The 14,694-nt window shown below is 40.5% G+C and overlaps 1 protein-coding gene across 2 annotated transcripts in view; it reads left to right on the top strand.

The window, feature by feature from the left end:
* The window catches only part of LOC135110273 (uncharacterized), a 70,182-nt gene that overhangs the window by 841 nt on the left and 54,647 nt on the right, over nucleotides 1–14,694 (top strand). Inside the window, exon 1 of one of the 2 annotated variants that reach the window (XM_064022426.1) lies at nucleotides 53–148. The exons of the other annotated variant lie outside the window; for it this stretch is intronic. The gene's annotated coding sequence lies outside the window, so the exon portion shown is untranslated. Of the gene's footprint in view, nucleotides 1–52; nucleotides 149–14,694 lie in introns of those variants that run through there. 2 annotated transcript variants of the gene reach the window in all.

Genomic DNA, 14,694 nt, shown 5'->3' with positions numbered 1-14,694 from the left:
CCCGTGGAGAATGCCCTGACACTGCAGATGGTTAAACAGCGCAGGGGAAAGAGAGGAGGGTAACGGTGATAACTACGCAGTATACATGAACCCGTGTGTATTGTAGCTTGGTTCCTGGTGTTCTGGTGTGCATCTGTATCAATCCACGGTATGTTGGATTTTATTGCTTTTCTGTTAATCCTTAGTGTTTTTTTTATTTTATTTATTTTTTCTCTGATCCTTTGTGACGCTGCTCCCTCCCTTTGTCTGGCTTCTCTTCTCGTATTTCCTTTCCGTTAATCCATGCTTTCACATCACGTATTATCTTTTTTTTTTTTTTTTTTCTCATTGACAATCCTTGCTTTACTTTTTTTTTTTTTTTTATCTATACCAATCCTTGCTTTGTTCCTTTCTTCCGTCCACGTATTACAAATCTATTCCGTTGCCATGCCTCCAATAATCCATGCTTTATCACGTCCCTTGTATTTTTTTTTTAGTAATTCAGTACTTCATTCCTCGGGGTTGAAAGTTAGCCCGGGGGAAGGGGCGAGGGAGGGCGATGAACGTGCGGAGTGGTGCACATGATGGTACAGGCTGCGGCATGATGGCTGGGGGCACTAAACGAGGAACGGAAGCTTGGCGAGGGTGCTGAAAAGTGGTGATAAAACAGAGAGAGAGAGAGAGAGAGAGAGAGAGAGAGAGAGAGAGAGAGAGAGAGAGAGAGAGAGAGAGAGAGAGAGAGAGAAACCGTATATCATTACATCATTGCTCACAAGAACTAGATAATTTGAAGTTTTCCTCTTCCAGGCACACTGATACAAGTCTGGGTTTGTTAAAAAGTTTCGCTATCTTCTCTTAATTAACAGAATTAGTGGACGTTTATGTGAGTTTTCAAGCGTGTTTTCAGGATTCTAATGATAGTTTAGGGATTCTGCATCATAGGGATAACGCTCATAAGGATTTAACTAATAATCTCAGAGGTTTTTGATTGGTGCTAGGAGAGAAAAAATATATATATAGTTATTTACCTGCTGACTGAGACAAAGTGGATTTAAGAATGGTGGGTGAATACTAATAAGGCTATACGTGGAAGTGTTAGAGAAATAATTGGCAGCATTACTTAGGTGAACTGGTATTGTTTGGCTGGCAGGATAAATGGAACCTTGAAATAGGGGTCTTAACAAGCTGACCTAATACTACTTAATTCCTGTAATGGCGTAAGTTCTATAGTTAGACCTCTTGTTTTGCTTATGTGTTTTTTTATGTTCAAATTATTGTTTTTCTTTGGTTTTCAGCTGTAGTTCTTATGGTTGTGTGATAGTTGAGGTGTATAATGGTAACGAGCACGGTGGTTAGGGTAATAATTGCTTAAATCACCGCCTTGCTTGTTTGCTTGTTCTTTGTTCAGTCTTGCTAACTTCTCTTCCAGGTAATGATTGTTGTTTATCATTGCATAAAATCTTAACTTTCTTAACTGTTGCTTGTTTTTCTTACTTTTCATCCATGCATACATAATACCACAACAATAACTACTACTACTACTACTACTACTACTACTACTACTCTTCCTCGACATCCTTCTGCTACTACCACTATTTCTAATCTTCCTCGACATCCCTCTACCAACTTGTTTCAATAATTGTCAGAAGGTTATGGTGTTAAATTGAATATTAATGCTTCTAATATGCACTTTACAATTTCCTGCTTTGCCATGAATGGGAAGCATGAGTGTGTGTGTGTGTGTGTGTGTGTGTGTGTGTGGAAAGCAGGTTGCCTTTATTAGCATGTAGAAAGTTTATGGGAGTCAGTGAGTGCTTGGGAAACCGGCTCACCCTTGTTACTGTGTGTGTGTGTGTGTGTGTGTGTGTCAGGAGCCTGTCTGACCTGTTCGTAGCGTTAAATTAACATTGTTTTTGCACTACTGACTAATGTAACGTGCAGTACTTAAGTCTGGTTTATGATACCACCACCACTACTACTACTACTACTACTACTACTACTACTACTACTACTACTACTAGTACTACTACTAACTACCACTACTACTACTACTATCACATTTATCGACATTGAAAATATTTTGTGTATCTTCCTGCTTCTTTATTTATTTATTTTATTTTTTTATTATTTTGTAATCTTCCTTTTCATGATTTATTTTATTTATTTTTTATTATTTTGTAATCTTCCTTTTCATGATTTTCCCTTCAGTCCCTCATCCTTCCTTTCTTTTATAACTTTTCTTTCATGAATATCTTCTCAGATGTCTCGTTACTCTCTTCCGGATTCCATTGTTGTATAATACTTTTAATCTAACTGTATTTTTCCTCTTAAATCTCTCCTCTTCCTCCCTTCCCAGTCAGACACATGGACAGACAGACGGACGGACATACACAGACCCAGTCACCTGCCTCTGGGGACCCCGTGACCGCTAACTGTGGCTTGCCCTCCTCACCTCTCTCTCCCTCTCCCTCTCCCTCTGTCTCCCTCCCATCCTTCACTCCCTACCTTCCATGCCATCCTTGCTTCTCTCTCTCTCTCTCTCTCTCTCTCTCTCTCTCTCTCTCTCTCTCTCTCTCTCTCTCTCTCTCTCTCTCTCATTACCTTGTGTTTTATTTGATTAACTGTCTCAGTCTCTCCTTTTTAGTCCTATTTGCTGTCGTGTTATTCTCTCTCTCTCTCTCTCTCTCTCTCTCTCTCTCTCTCTCTCTCTCTCTCTCTCTCTCTCTCTCAGTCAGTCAGTCAGTCAGTCAGTCAGTCAGTCAGTCAGTCAGTCAGTCAGTCAGTCTGTGTGTGTGTGTGTGTGTGTGTGTGTGTGTGTGTGTGTGTGTGTGTGTGTGTGTGTGTGTGTGTGTGTGTGTGTCCAGCTGCCCTACCTCCCTTATTTGGTTCCTTCCCCACTTTCTTCCGTCTCTCTCTCTCTCTCTCTCTCTCTCTCTCTCTCTCTCTCTCTCTCTCTCTCTCTCTCTGTTGCTTGTTTTCTCCCGTATTCCGTCCTTCCTTCCCTATTTCTTGTGCGTTTCTCCTTCCAGTTCTTATTTTTCTCTTCCTCCTCCTCTTCCTTGATGTCATTATACACGTCCTTCCCACCTTCCTTTTCTATCATTCTCCTTTGCATTGTATTCTTGCTTCTCTCTTCATCGTTTCCTTGTTATCGTTTTTATCTCATTTGTTCAGTCTTCTTCATCTCTTTTTCCATTCTTCTCTATTATGTGTTTCCTTCCTTTCTTTTCGTATTTCTTCCTTTCTTATTCCTTCTTTTATATAACTGTACCTCTTATCTTGTTTACTCCATGTCTTTTTCGTTATTATTTTTTTTCTTCCATCTCTCGTCATCCTTTCTTGCTTATCGTTATCTTGGCTTTTTGTTCATTCTCTTCTTTCTTTTTATCTCCTTTTTTTCGCATTCCAGTACACTCGTTTGTTTGTTTACTTCTCTCCTCCTCTATTTCTCTCTTTCCCTCTTCGTTCCCTCTTGTTTACTCTTTCCATTCTATTACACTTCCTCTCCTTCCCTTTGTTTGTTTCTCTCCCTCTGTTTCCTCCCCCTGTTTCCCTCCCTCCCTCCCTCCCTCCCTCCCTCCCTTCATAAGTCTGTGACAAAGGCTCTCTCTCTCTCTCTCTCTCTCTCTCTCTCTCTCTCTCTCTCTCTCTCTCTCTCTCTCTCTCTCTCTCTCTCTCTCTCTCTCTCTCTCTCTCTCTCTCTCTCTCTCTCTCCGTACATAGCTGCTTCTCGGTATACCTTTGTGTGTGTGTGTGTGTGTGTGTGTGTGTGTCCCCGGGCGGCTGCTAGGGTCTTTGTGTTGCTGGGGTGAAGGGGGGCGGGTGAGGGTGAGGGGGAGTGATGGGGAGGAGAAAAGGAAGATTATGGGGGGTGGGTATAGGGTAGGAAGGCAACAGGTGATGGGGAAAAATGGGAGGTGAGGGGGTGAACGGTGTTGGGTGATGGGGAATGGGTATATTACTGTTTATTTATTTGTGTGTCTATCCTTGCCTTGTCTAAGTATGGACAGTGGACCAGGAAGGAGAGAGAGAGAGAGAGAGAGAGAGAGAGAGAGAGAGAGAGAGAGAGAGAGAGAGAGAGAGAGAGAGAGAGAGAGAGAGACTAGGACAAAGAGGCTGGAAGGACTGAGAGAAAGGGAGGAGACGAGAGGTTGGGAGGAAACAGGAAAAAGAAGGGGAAAAGATAAGGAAGAAAAATAGATGGAGAGAGAAAGGAAAAGGAATGAAAGAGGAGAGGAAGAAAAATAGATGGAGAGAGAAAGGAAAAGGAATGAAAGAGGAGAGGAGTCGAGAGAATGAAAGAAAAGGAAATAGAGGAAAAAGGAGAGAGAGAGAGAGAGAGAGAGAGAGAGAGAGAGAGAGAGAGAGAGAGAGAGAGAGAGAGAGTTTGTGTGTGTCATGTTAGTAGGTGGTGGTGAAGGTAAAGGTGTGGGCGAGGTGTGCTAATTAACCTTACCTATTCACCTTGCCTGCTTTTACCTGTCGCTGTGGTCATTAAGGCTGCTCACCTTAGCAGTGCTCCTTCATTGGCTTGGCTTGGTGTGGCTTTGAATTCAGTTCGTTATTTTCTCTTAGTTTTTTGTTATTGGTTTGGTTATTTTTCTTTTTATTTGTTTTTTTATTTATTTTTTCTTTGATATAGTTTTTCTTAATCTTTCGGTTGTGTATTTTACTTATTTATTTATTTATATATTTTTTTATTTGTTTCTATGTATGTTAGATTTACTGTTTATTTTATTCTAAGCTTTTGTGTTTGAGAGAGAGAGAGAGAGAGAGAGAGAGAGAGAGAGAGAGAGAGAGAGAGAGAGAGAGAGAGAGAGAGAGAGAGAGAGATTGCAAGTAATACACATAATCATAAATGGTATCACAAATTTAAGGGAAGATTTTATTATTAACGAACCAGCAAGTGTGTGTGTGTGTGTGTGTGTGTGTGTGTGTGTGTGTGTGTGTGTGTTAAGGGCCCATGTTCTTTAAGCGTGAAATGTGTACCACAGTAATTGTTATTGTTATCGTTTTGTATGCGAGGGCCAGGTGGTGGTGGTGGTGGTGGTTTGTGGTGTTGATAGTGAGGTAGAAATGATTGCTTGGTTTGTTTTATTGTTCTTTGTTTTTTTTTTTTATTTACCTTGTGTTGTTACCTGCCTGCTTCTTCAAGGTGTTTATTATTATTATTATTATTATTATTATTATTATTATTATTATTATTATTATTATTATTATTATTATTATTATTATTATCATTATCATCATCATCATCATCATCATCATCATCATCATCATCATCATCATCATAACCATCATTTTCCTACCTCCCAGTGTTACTACTACTTTCTTCTTCTTCTTCTTCTTCTTCTTCTTCTTCTTCTTCTTCTTCTTCTTCTTCTTCTTCTTCTTCTTCTTCTTCTTCTTCTTCTTCTTCTTCTTCTTCTTCTTCTTCTTCTTCTTCTTCTTCTTCTTCTTCTTCTTCTTCTTCTTCTTCTTCTTCTTCTTCTTCTTCTTCTTCTTCTTCTTCTTCTTCTAGGTATTAGTACTACTACTTTTACTACTGCTACAATAATAAATTCATACCTACTGAAATGGCTTCCCTTTGTTTTACACACACACACACACACACACACACACACACACACACACACACACACACACACACACACACACACACACACACACACACACACACACACACACACACACACATGGTCTCCCTCTTTTGTTAACTGTAAAGGCAGAAAAAGCCGTGTATAGCCAGAGAGAGAGAGAGAGAGAGAGAGAGAGAGAGAGAGAGAGAGAGAGAGAGAGAGAGAGAGAGAGAATAGCAGGCATGTGTGTAATTCTTTTCACTGTACCATCTCGTTCTCTCGAAAATGTGTGTGTGTGTGTGTGTGTGTGTGTGTGTGTGTGTGTGTGTGTGTGTGTGTGTGATCCCCAGGGTAACTGGAGAATAAAAAAAAAGTTTAACCGGAAGTCCATAGAGAGAGAGAGAGAGAGAGAGAGAGAGAGAGAGAGAGAGAGAGAGAGAGAGAGAGAGAGAGAGGGGGATGGTAGGTTCTTTTCTCCTCGGGTTATATTATGTTTCACTCCTCCTCCTCCTCCTCCTCCTCCTCCTCCTCCTCCTCCTCCTCCTCCTCCTCCTCCTCTTCTAAAGGTAAGCTGTTGAGGAAAAGCAGGTCGTAGTCTTATCTTACCTGAGAGAGAGAGAGAGAGAGAGAGAGAGAGAGAGGGGGGGGTAGCTTTGCGTGTACTACTTGTGCGTGTTTGCGTGTATGCGTGCGTGACAAGCTGCAGTGGGTGAGTAGGAGGAAGGGCGATCCGTCAGTCAGTCAGTCAGTTAATATGTCAGTCAGCTGGATAACATTGTATTCAGTTCGTCAAGTTGTTGGGAAGGAAGGAAGTCTGTCAGTCATTAAGGTAACCAAGTCAGTTATTCCTTTAGTTCCCCAGCATACTAGTCAGTCAGTCAGCCAGTCAGTCAGTCAGTCAGTCAGCCAGTCAGTCAGTCAGTCAGCCAGTCAGTCAATAGGGAGTGCATGAATGGATAAAAAGACAAGAGAGAGTGGCAGGGAGGATTAAGAAAAAGACGAGGGCGAAGAAAAAGGAGAAGGAAGAAAAGTGAAAGGGGAGACACAGGGAATGGAATGGAGGGGAGGGAAATTAGAAAGCATGGAGGATAGAAAGAAATAGAAGGAAAAGATGGAACGAGAAAATGGAGGGGAAAACAAGGGAGGAAATTAAGTGAGCATAAATAGATGGAGAGAAAAAAAAGAAAAGGAGGAAGGGATAGAATGAAGGAAAATATAGAGAAGGAAGAAAGAGGGAGGATGAAGAGATAAGGATAGAATAAAGGGAAGAAGAGTAAGGAAGAGGAGATAGGAAGATGGAAAATTAAGGAAAAATGCAAGAGGAGGAAGGCAGGAGGGAAGAATGAGAATAGGAGAGGGAGAGAGAGAAAAGAGAATAGGAGAGGGAGAGAGAGAGAAGAGAGAATAGGAGAGGGAGAGAGAGAAAGAGAGTAGGAGAGGGAGGAAGAGAAAGAGAGTAGGAGAGGAAGGGAGAGGAAAGAGAATAGGAGAGGGAGAGAGAGAAAGAGAGTAGGAGAGGGAGAGAAAATAGGAGAGGGAGAGAGAGTAGGAGAGGGAGAGAAAATAGGAGAGGGAGAGAGTAGGAGAGGGAGGAAGAGAAAAGAGTAGGAGAGGGAGGGAGAGAGAAGAGAGAATAGGAGAGGGAGAGAGGAGAGAGAATAGGAGAGGGAGGAAGAGAGAGAGAGAGAGAGAGAGAGAGAGAGAGAGAGAGAGAGAGAGAGAGAGAGAGAGAGAGAGAGAGAGAGAGAGAAGACTAGGAGAGGGAGACAGACAGACAGACATACATTTGATTTTTTTTTTTTTTTTTTTTTTTTTTTTTCAAAGTCTAGAACACAACTCCCCTGGTGAATGCAACCTAACAAAACACTACACTATTACATTACTGAAGTGCATTCAAATATAGACTCGAAAAATAATGAAAACTGATGTAGCACTTTATAACTCGTATTTTGCATCAGCTGTTCAAACTTGCGTATATATATTTAGATACCTGTAATGCAACGACATGTATAGCCACCTTAGAGTCGTAATCCCTTCATTGTGACATTTTAATATTACATGATTGATCCCCAGGTATGTAGAATGCATAGAACAGAATGGAACAGGAGAGGGAAGGAGTGGAAAGAGAATATGAATAGAAAGGAGAGGAAGGAGAAAGGGAAATGAAAGGAGAGGGGAGAGAATAGAAGAGGGAAAGAGAGAGTGAATAGGAGAGGGAAAGAGAGAAGAAAGAATAGGAGAGGGAAAGAGATAAGAGAGAACAGGAGAGGGAAAGAGAGATGATTAGAGGAAATAGAAACATGAGAGAATGATAAAAGAGAAAAGAGGAAATTGCTAGAGAAGAGACGAAGGAAGGAGAGAGAAAAAAAAATGAAATAAAAAGATGAGAGAAGGATAAAAGGTGGAAAAGAGAACAAGATAAAGAGAAATGGGGATAGAGAAGAGAAGAGAGGAGAGAAGACGAAAAGAATAGACAAACAAACAAACAAATCGATAAATTGTTACCTTGGCGATAAAAAATAAACAAATAAATAAACAAACAATTAACCTCAAAGTAATTTAATACAAAAAAAAAAGTAACATCCTGTTATTTGTACATCAAGTGTAACCCAACGACGCGTCACGTTCCTGCGGCCAAGGGAAGCGTGAGGTTGCCATTATTGGAGGGACGCACAGGTGAGTTTGAGGACAGACAGGTGAGCGGGCAGGTGACTGTGTGATACCTGATATTGACAAGTAATGGTGGTGGTGGTGGTGGTGGTGGAGAGACGTAGGAATGTCACGTGTAGGAGGAGAAAGAAAGAATGTAGAAGGAAAGAAAGAAGGAAGGAAGAGAAAGAGTCGAAGGAGGAGCAGCAGGTGAGAGGATGGGAGAGAAGTAATGGAGATTTAGAGACGAAGGATGAAAAGGTGAGAGGAAGTGATGAAAGAAATTAAGGAGAAACGGAGACGATAAAATAATCAAGGGAGAGTCTATGAGGGAAGAAATAAGTGAGAAATAACAGATGAAGAAGGATTAAAAGAGAGAGAGGAAAGGATGGAGGAAATAAAGGACATAGAGACGAAGAAGGATTGAAAGAAAAGATAGAAGAGCAGGAATAAATAGAAACGAAAAAAAAAGGTGAGAGGAAAGGATGTAGGAAACAAAGGAGAAATGAGACAAAGAAGAATTAAAAGGTGAGAGGAAATGGAGGAGAAATAGAGACGAAGAAATATTTAAAGAGAGAGAGAGAATAGAAGGAAAGAAATAAAGGAGAGGTAGACGAAGAAAATTAAGAGGCGAGAGGAAAGGATGGAGGAAATAAAGGAGAAATAGAAAAAAAAACGAGTAAGGATAAACGAGAGAAAAAAAAACGAATAACGAATAAAAAGAGAGAAGGTAGGAAAGAATAAGTGGAAGGAAGAATAAATTAAAGAAGTAAAGGAAGGAAAGAAATGGAAAAGGAATAAATAAATGAAAGGAAGGAGAAAAAGAAAATGGTTATTAGGTGTGTTCAGAACTTACTAGGCATGGAGAGAGAGAGAGAGAGAGAGAGAGAGAGAGAGAGAGAGAGAGAGAGAGAGAGAGAGAGAGAGAGAGAGAGAGAGAGAGAGACGCTAAGTAATGAAGCAAGGAAGGATTCAGGAAGGGCAAGGGAAGCGGAAGGAATCGAGAGGAGGAGGAGGAGGAGGAGGAGGAGGAAGAAGAAGAAGAAGAAGAAAAAGAGATGGAGGTGGAAGAGGCTGACGTGGAGGATGGGGAAGAGAAAGAGGAGACAAGGATGAAAATAAAGTTATGAGGAGGAAGAATATGATGGATTGATAATAGATTAGATAGACTTAGATATATTAAGACAGAATGACAAATGAACATATATTTAGATAGACCGATAGATAAGTAGGTTTGTTGGCAGATAGACAGGTAGTTAGATAGATAGATAGATAGACAGGTAAACTGAGTACGTACAAGGCGCCACAACTGGTCTTAAGGCGAAGATAGAGATTGATGATGGTGGTGGTGGTGGTGGTGGTGGTGGTGGAGGGGACGATAGAAATAAAGGGCAGCTGTGATGTGGTGATCGTTAGCAGGAGAGAAAAAAAAGGAGGGTAGTTTTAGTTGTGGTAATTATGATGTGGTGGTGGTGGTGGTGATGATGGTGGTGGTGGTGGTGGTGGTGGAGCAGCAGCAGCAGGGGTGAATAACCTGAGTCACAGCCCTCCTCCTCCTCCTCCTCCTCCTCCTCCTCCTCCTCCTCCTCCTCCTCCTCCTCCTCCTCCTCCTCCTCCTCCTCCTCCTCCTCCGCTCTCCCTCCCTCCCTCAGGCACTGTGTATCCAGGCACTGCCATCTACACACACACACACACACACACACACACACACACACACACACACACACACACACACACACACACACACACACACACACACACACACACACACACACACACACACTGGGAAAACCAACTACGCCGTATCTATATCTACTTTAATTACTACTACTACTATTACTACTACTACTACTACTACTACTATTATGTGACAGGTGACAGACGTGGTTTTCCTCCTCAGTTTTCCCTTAATACGTAACAAATTTTCCATTCAGTGTCTTCCTTGCTTCCGCTTTTTCCCCCCTTTGCTTTCCTTGTTTTTTTCCTCTGATTCTTTCCATATTTTTTTTTCCTTCATTTTTTTCTCTTATTTTTCTTGGAATTTCGTTTTTCCCTCCCTTGTGTCTTTCCCTTCTGGTTATTTTAGTTTATTTTTATTTTCCTTTGTTTTATATCTGGTTTTCCTTACGTTTTTTCTTGCCTCCATGTTTTTTTTTTGTTTCCCCTTGCTTTGTCTCCTGTTTTCCCATTTCCTTTCGTATGTATATACTTCTTTTCCTCACTTGTTTTCCTGTCTATTCTCTGTTTCATAAGTTTCCCTAATTTTCCATTGCTTTTTCCCTATTGTTCCATTTTTCTGTTTCCCATAATTTTCCTTCTGTTTCTCCCATTTTAATCCTATTTCCTTTATTCTCCCTTCTGGTTCTCCGTTTCCCCTATTTCCTTTGTTTTCCCTTCTGTTTCCCCAATTTTCCCTATTTCTTCACAGTTTGCCCCTTCAGTATGTTTCCTAGTTTCCCCTCAATACCACGTTTACACTGCTTTCTTTGCCTTGCCTCCTATATTTTTCTCCCCTCTCCCCTTGAAACGACTTTCCTCCTCCACAATACTTTTTTTTTCCCTCTTCCTCCCCTCCAGCACTTTTTTTCCCTTCAAGTTTTCACGCCTTCTTTCTCGTTTCAGTTTTGTCTCGAGTCGTTAATTGTTTTGGCTCTCCTTTGTCTTCTTGGGAAAGGTCTTAGTTGTCTTCGTTTTCTTCGTAATTGTGTTCGTTTTCTTCGTAATTGTGTTCGTTTTCTTCGTAATTGTGTTCGTTTTCTTCGTAATTGTGTTCGTTTTCTTCTTAATAGTGATGTGGGTGTCTATTTATTTATTTATTTTTCGTTTTCTCCTTTGTAGTGGTGATGTGGGGTATCTATTTCTGCTTTTCGTTTTCTTCTTAGTAGTGATGATGTGGGTATTTGTTTCTGCTTTCCGGTTTCTTCTTGGTAGTGATGATGTGGGGTATCTATTTCTGCTTTTCGTTTTCTTCTTAGTAGTGATGATGTGGGGTATCTATTTCTGCTTTTCGTTTTCTTCTTAGTAGTGATGATGTGGGTATTTGTTTCTGCTTTTCGTTTTCTTCTTGATAGTGGTGATGTGGGGTATCTATTTCTGCTTTTCGTTTTCTTCTTAGTAGTGATGATGTGGGTATATAATGTAGGTTGTTTTGAATGTTATAAGTGTTGATATAGTTTTTTTTATTCATTTGTTTCGTTCATTGTGTATCTAATTTATTTATTTATTCTTATTTATTTATTTATTTATTTATTTATTTATTTATTTATGCTCTCATAGTTTTAATTTTGTTTCGTTCATTACTTCTCCATTTTGTCCTTTTTCCCTTTCCTTTCCATTTCAATTTAGTTATCCCTCCCTTTCAGAATCACCTGTTTCCCCTCAGTTTTCCCCTTTTGTCTTCAATTTCCTCATTCAATTTAGTTTTCCCCCTTTAAAAAAAAAACACCAGTTCTCTTTCCTCGAGTGGCTTCCCTTAAGTTAAATTATCCCCCTTTAAGAATACCCAGTTTCCCTTTCATAATCTGATTTTCCCTTTTATCCTCAATTCAGCAGTTTCCCCTCAGTTTCCCCCGTCAGCAGGGTCCTCAGGCAGTCCGCTATCTGCACCTTCCCATCTCCATGTTTCCATCCCTCTGTATCTCGCTGTAAGCCTCTCTAATCCCTCTTAAGACCGTCTTCCTTTCTGCCCTGTTCCGCCGCGTCCCTTCCCTTACCTTCCTTCCTTTCTTTCTTTCTTTCTTTCTTTCTTTCTTTCTTCCTTTTTCTTTCTTTCTTTCTTTTTCTTTCTTTTTCTTTCTTTTTCTTTTTCTTTCTTTTTCTTTCTTTCTTTACTGTCATTTCATCTTTGCTTCTGGTTGAGTTCTCGCTGGCTGTCATGTTTTTTTTTATTTATTTATTTGTTTATTTTTTGTTTTGTTTTTGTTTTTTTATTTCTGTTTTTGTTTATTTTTTTGTCTTAAGGTTTGTTTTATTTTTCCTCGTATTTTTTTTCTGATTTTTCTTTTCCGTATTTTTTAATTTTCGTCATTTATTTATTTATTTATTTATTTATTTCATTTATTTATTTTTTTTCGTCTGTACTGCTCCATTTTCCCTCCCTTTTGTAAATGTATGTTTTTTTTTCATTTTCCTCTCTGTGATTCCATATTTTTCCGTTTTCCCTTCCTTTGTAAATCAGATTTTCCCGTTTTCCTCTTTCTTTGTATTTTTTTTTCAATTTTCCCTCCCTTTATAAACCCATACTTTTCAATTTTCCCTCCCTCCCTTTATAAATCCATACTTTCCCAATTTCCCCTCCCTTTGGATCCATACTTTTCCCATTTTCCCCTCCCTTAAGATCCATACTGGGCCATCTCCTCCCCTCCTCCCCACCCCTTTGAAAATCCTCACTTTTCCAGGTACCTTTTGAAAATTTCCCAGTATTGAAATTTCCTTCCCACATTTTCCCCCTCGCCGGTGTCCATAATTTCACTTATTTCCCTCCACTTGGCTTTCCATTCCATTCTCCCCTGTAAATCTTCACGCACCACCAACGCAACCTCTTTCCCCTCACTAAATCTTTCCCCCGCCCCACTAATCTTTCTCCTACCTCAAAATTTCCCTCCCCTCGTTCATTCATACATGCATCAGATTGCCTAGTGTTCCCAGTTTCCCCCTATTTTCCCCCCATTTAGGCCGTCTGTTTGTTTCCCCTCGTGGGTGTTTCAGGTGCTTTTGTTTGTTTCCTCCTCGTGGATGTTTTAGTTGGTTATTTCCCCTCATGGGTGTTTTAGATGGTCTGTTTCCCCTTGTGGATTTTTAAAGGACTAGTTTTTCCCTTTCCGGTTTTTTTTTTTTTTTCAATTATTTTCCTTTCAACATTTTCTTTATTCCCTTCCTTTCCCTTAACCTGTTTTAATTTTTTTCTTTATTTAGTTTGTATAAATATTTTCCCTTCTAAATTTGTACATCCTTTTCCTAGATTAATGATTTTTTTTTTATTTCCTCAAATTTTTTTTCCGCATCTTATCTTTCCCCTTGCTCTTTTCCTTGTTCCCTTTAAATCTTTCTAATTGTTTCTCGTTTTCCCTGTTCCTCTGTTTCCTCTTCCTTATTTCTAAATTTATTTCCTCTTTTTCTTTTAATGTTTACTTGTTTCCTCTTTTAATCTGTCGAAGTCTTTTTCTTTTCCCTTGATCTGTTTCTTTCCCTCTCGTATATCAACCTCTTCTAAATCCTTCCTCTTTCCTCGATACATGTTTTCCTCCTGTACTTTCCTTTTCTAAGTTTTTCCCTATTTATTCATATTTCCTCTTGATCTGTATTCATCCCATACTCAATTTTTCCTCGGTTTTCTCATTCCCTTTCATCTACTTCTTTGTTATTTCCTCTCTTACCTGTCTTTGTTTTCCTCTTGATTTGTTTTCCTCTTGTATCCACCTTTTCTAAATCTTCTCTTTTCATTTCATCTATATTTCCTCTTGGTCTATAGTTTCCTCTCGTACTGACCTCTCCTTAATTTCCTCTTTCCCTTTCATTTATATTCCCACTTGATTAGTTGAATTTTCCCGTTCCTCCTTTCCTGAACTTTAATCTTTTTTTTTCCATTGATACCTTCTTCTTTCCCCTTGATTCTCTCTCTCTCTCTCTCTCTCCCCCTCCCCTTCAAACCTTCCTCCTTCCTCTTTATTCCTTCTTGATCTACGAACGGTACACTCCCTCGCGTATCTGCCTGCCCGGGTCCCTTCGTCAGCATCCCCAGCAGGTGGTGTGGCAAAAAAGGCGCACCACAGCTCGTTACAAGTTCTGAAGCAGGCCCGCCACATCCCTCCTCCGCGCCCCATTACCTGTGAATAATGACTTGTTTGGCTCGGGGGAGGGGGAGGGTGGGGAAGGTTCCAGGGAATGTGGAAAGATCTGAGGTAAATATGGTTATCAGAGTTTGACGTGTGTGTGTGTGTGTGTGTGTGTGTGTGTGTGTGTGTGTGTGTGTGTGTGTTTGGGGTTTTTACTGTCTGGGTTTATTGTGTGTCTTGTCTAGTCTTGTGTGTGTGTGTGTGTGTGTGTGTGTGTGTGTGTGTGTGTGTGTGTGTGTGTGTGTACAGAGGTCATTAATAAAGCAGACCTGCCCATCTATTTGTACACAGTTTTCTCTCTCTCTCTCTCTCTCTCTCTCTCTCTCTCTCTCTCTCTCTCTCTCTCTCTCTCTCTCTCTCTCTCTCTCTCTCTCTCTCTCTCTCTCTCTCTCTCTCTCTCTCTCTCTCTCTCTCTCTCTCTCTCTCTCTCTCTCTCTCTCTCTCTCTCTCTCTCTCTACAGATGCCGTGTCCAGTATCCTATGTTAGTATTGATTCCTTCACTAACTCCTACGTGCCTCCCGCGGCCTTGGGAAGTATGTGGAGCGTGGAAGAGTAGGAGGAGGAAGAGAGGGGAGAGGGAGAGGACTGGGTGGTTGGGGATAGGGAGGGGTGGGAGGGTGAAGTTGTAAAGTGAAAAGTAATAGATAGGGAG

Source organism: Scylla paramamosain, chromosome 20 (genome assembly GCF_035594125.1).
Source record: "Scylla paramamosain isolate STU-SP2022 chromosome 20, ASM3559412v1, whole genome shotgun sequence".
NCBI classification, from domain to species: domain Eukaryota; kingdom Metazoa; phylum Arthropoda; class Malacostraca; order Decapoda; family Portunidae; genus Scylla; species Scylla paramamosain.
Note: the sequence above shows the minus strand (reverse complement) of the source record. Positions and strands in the feature narration are given on the sequence as shown.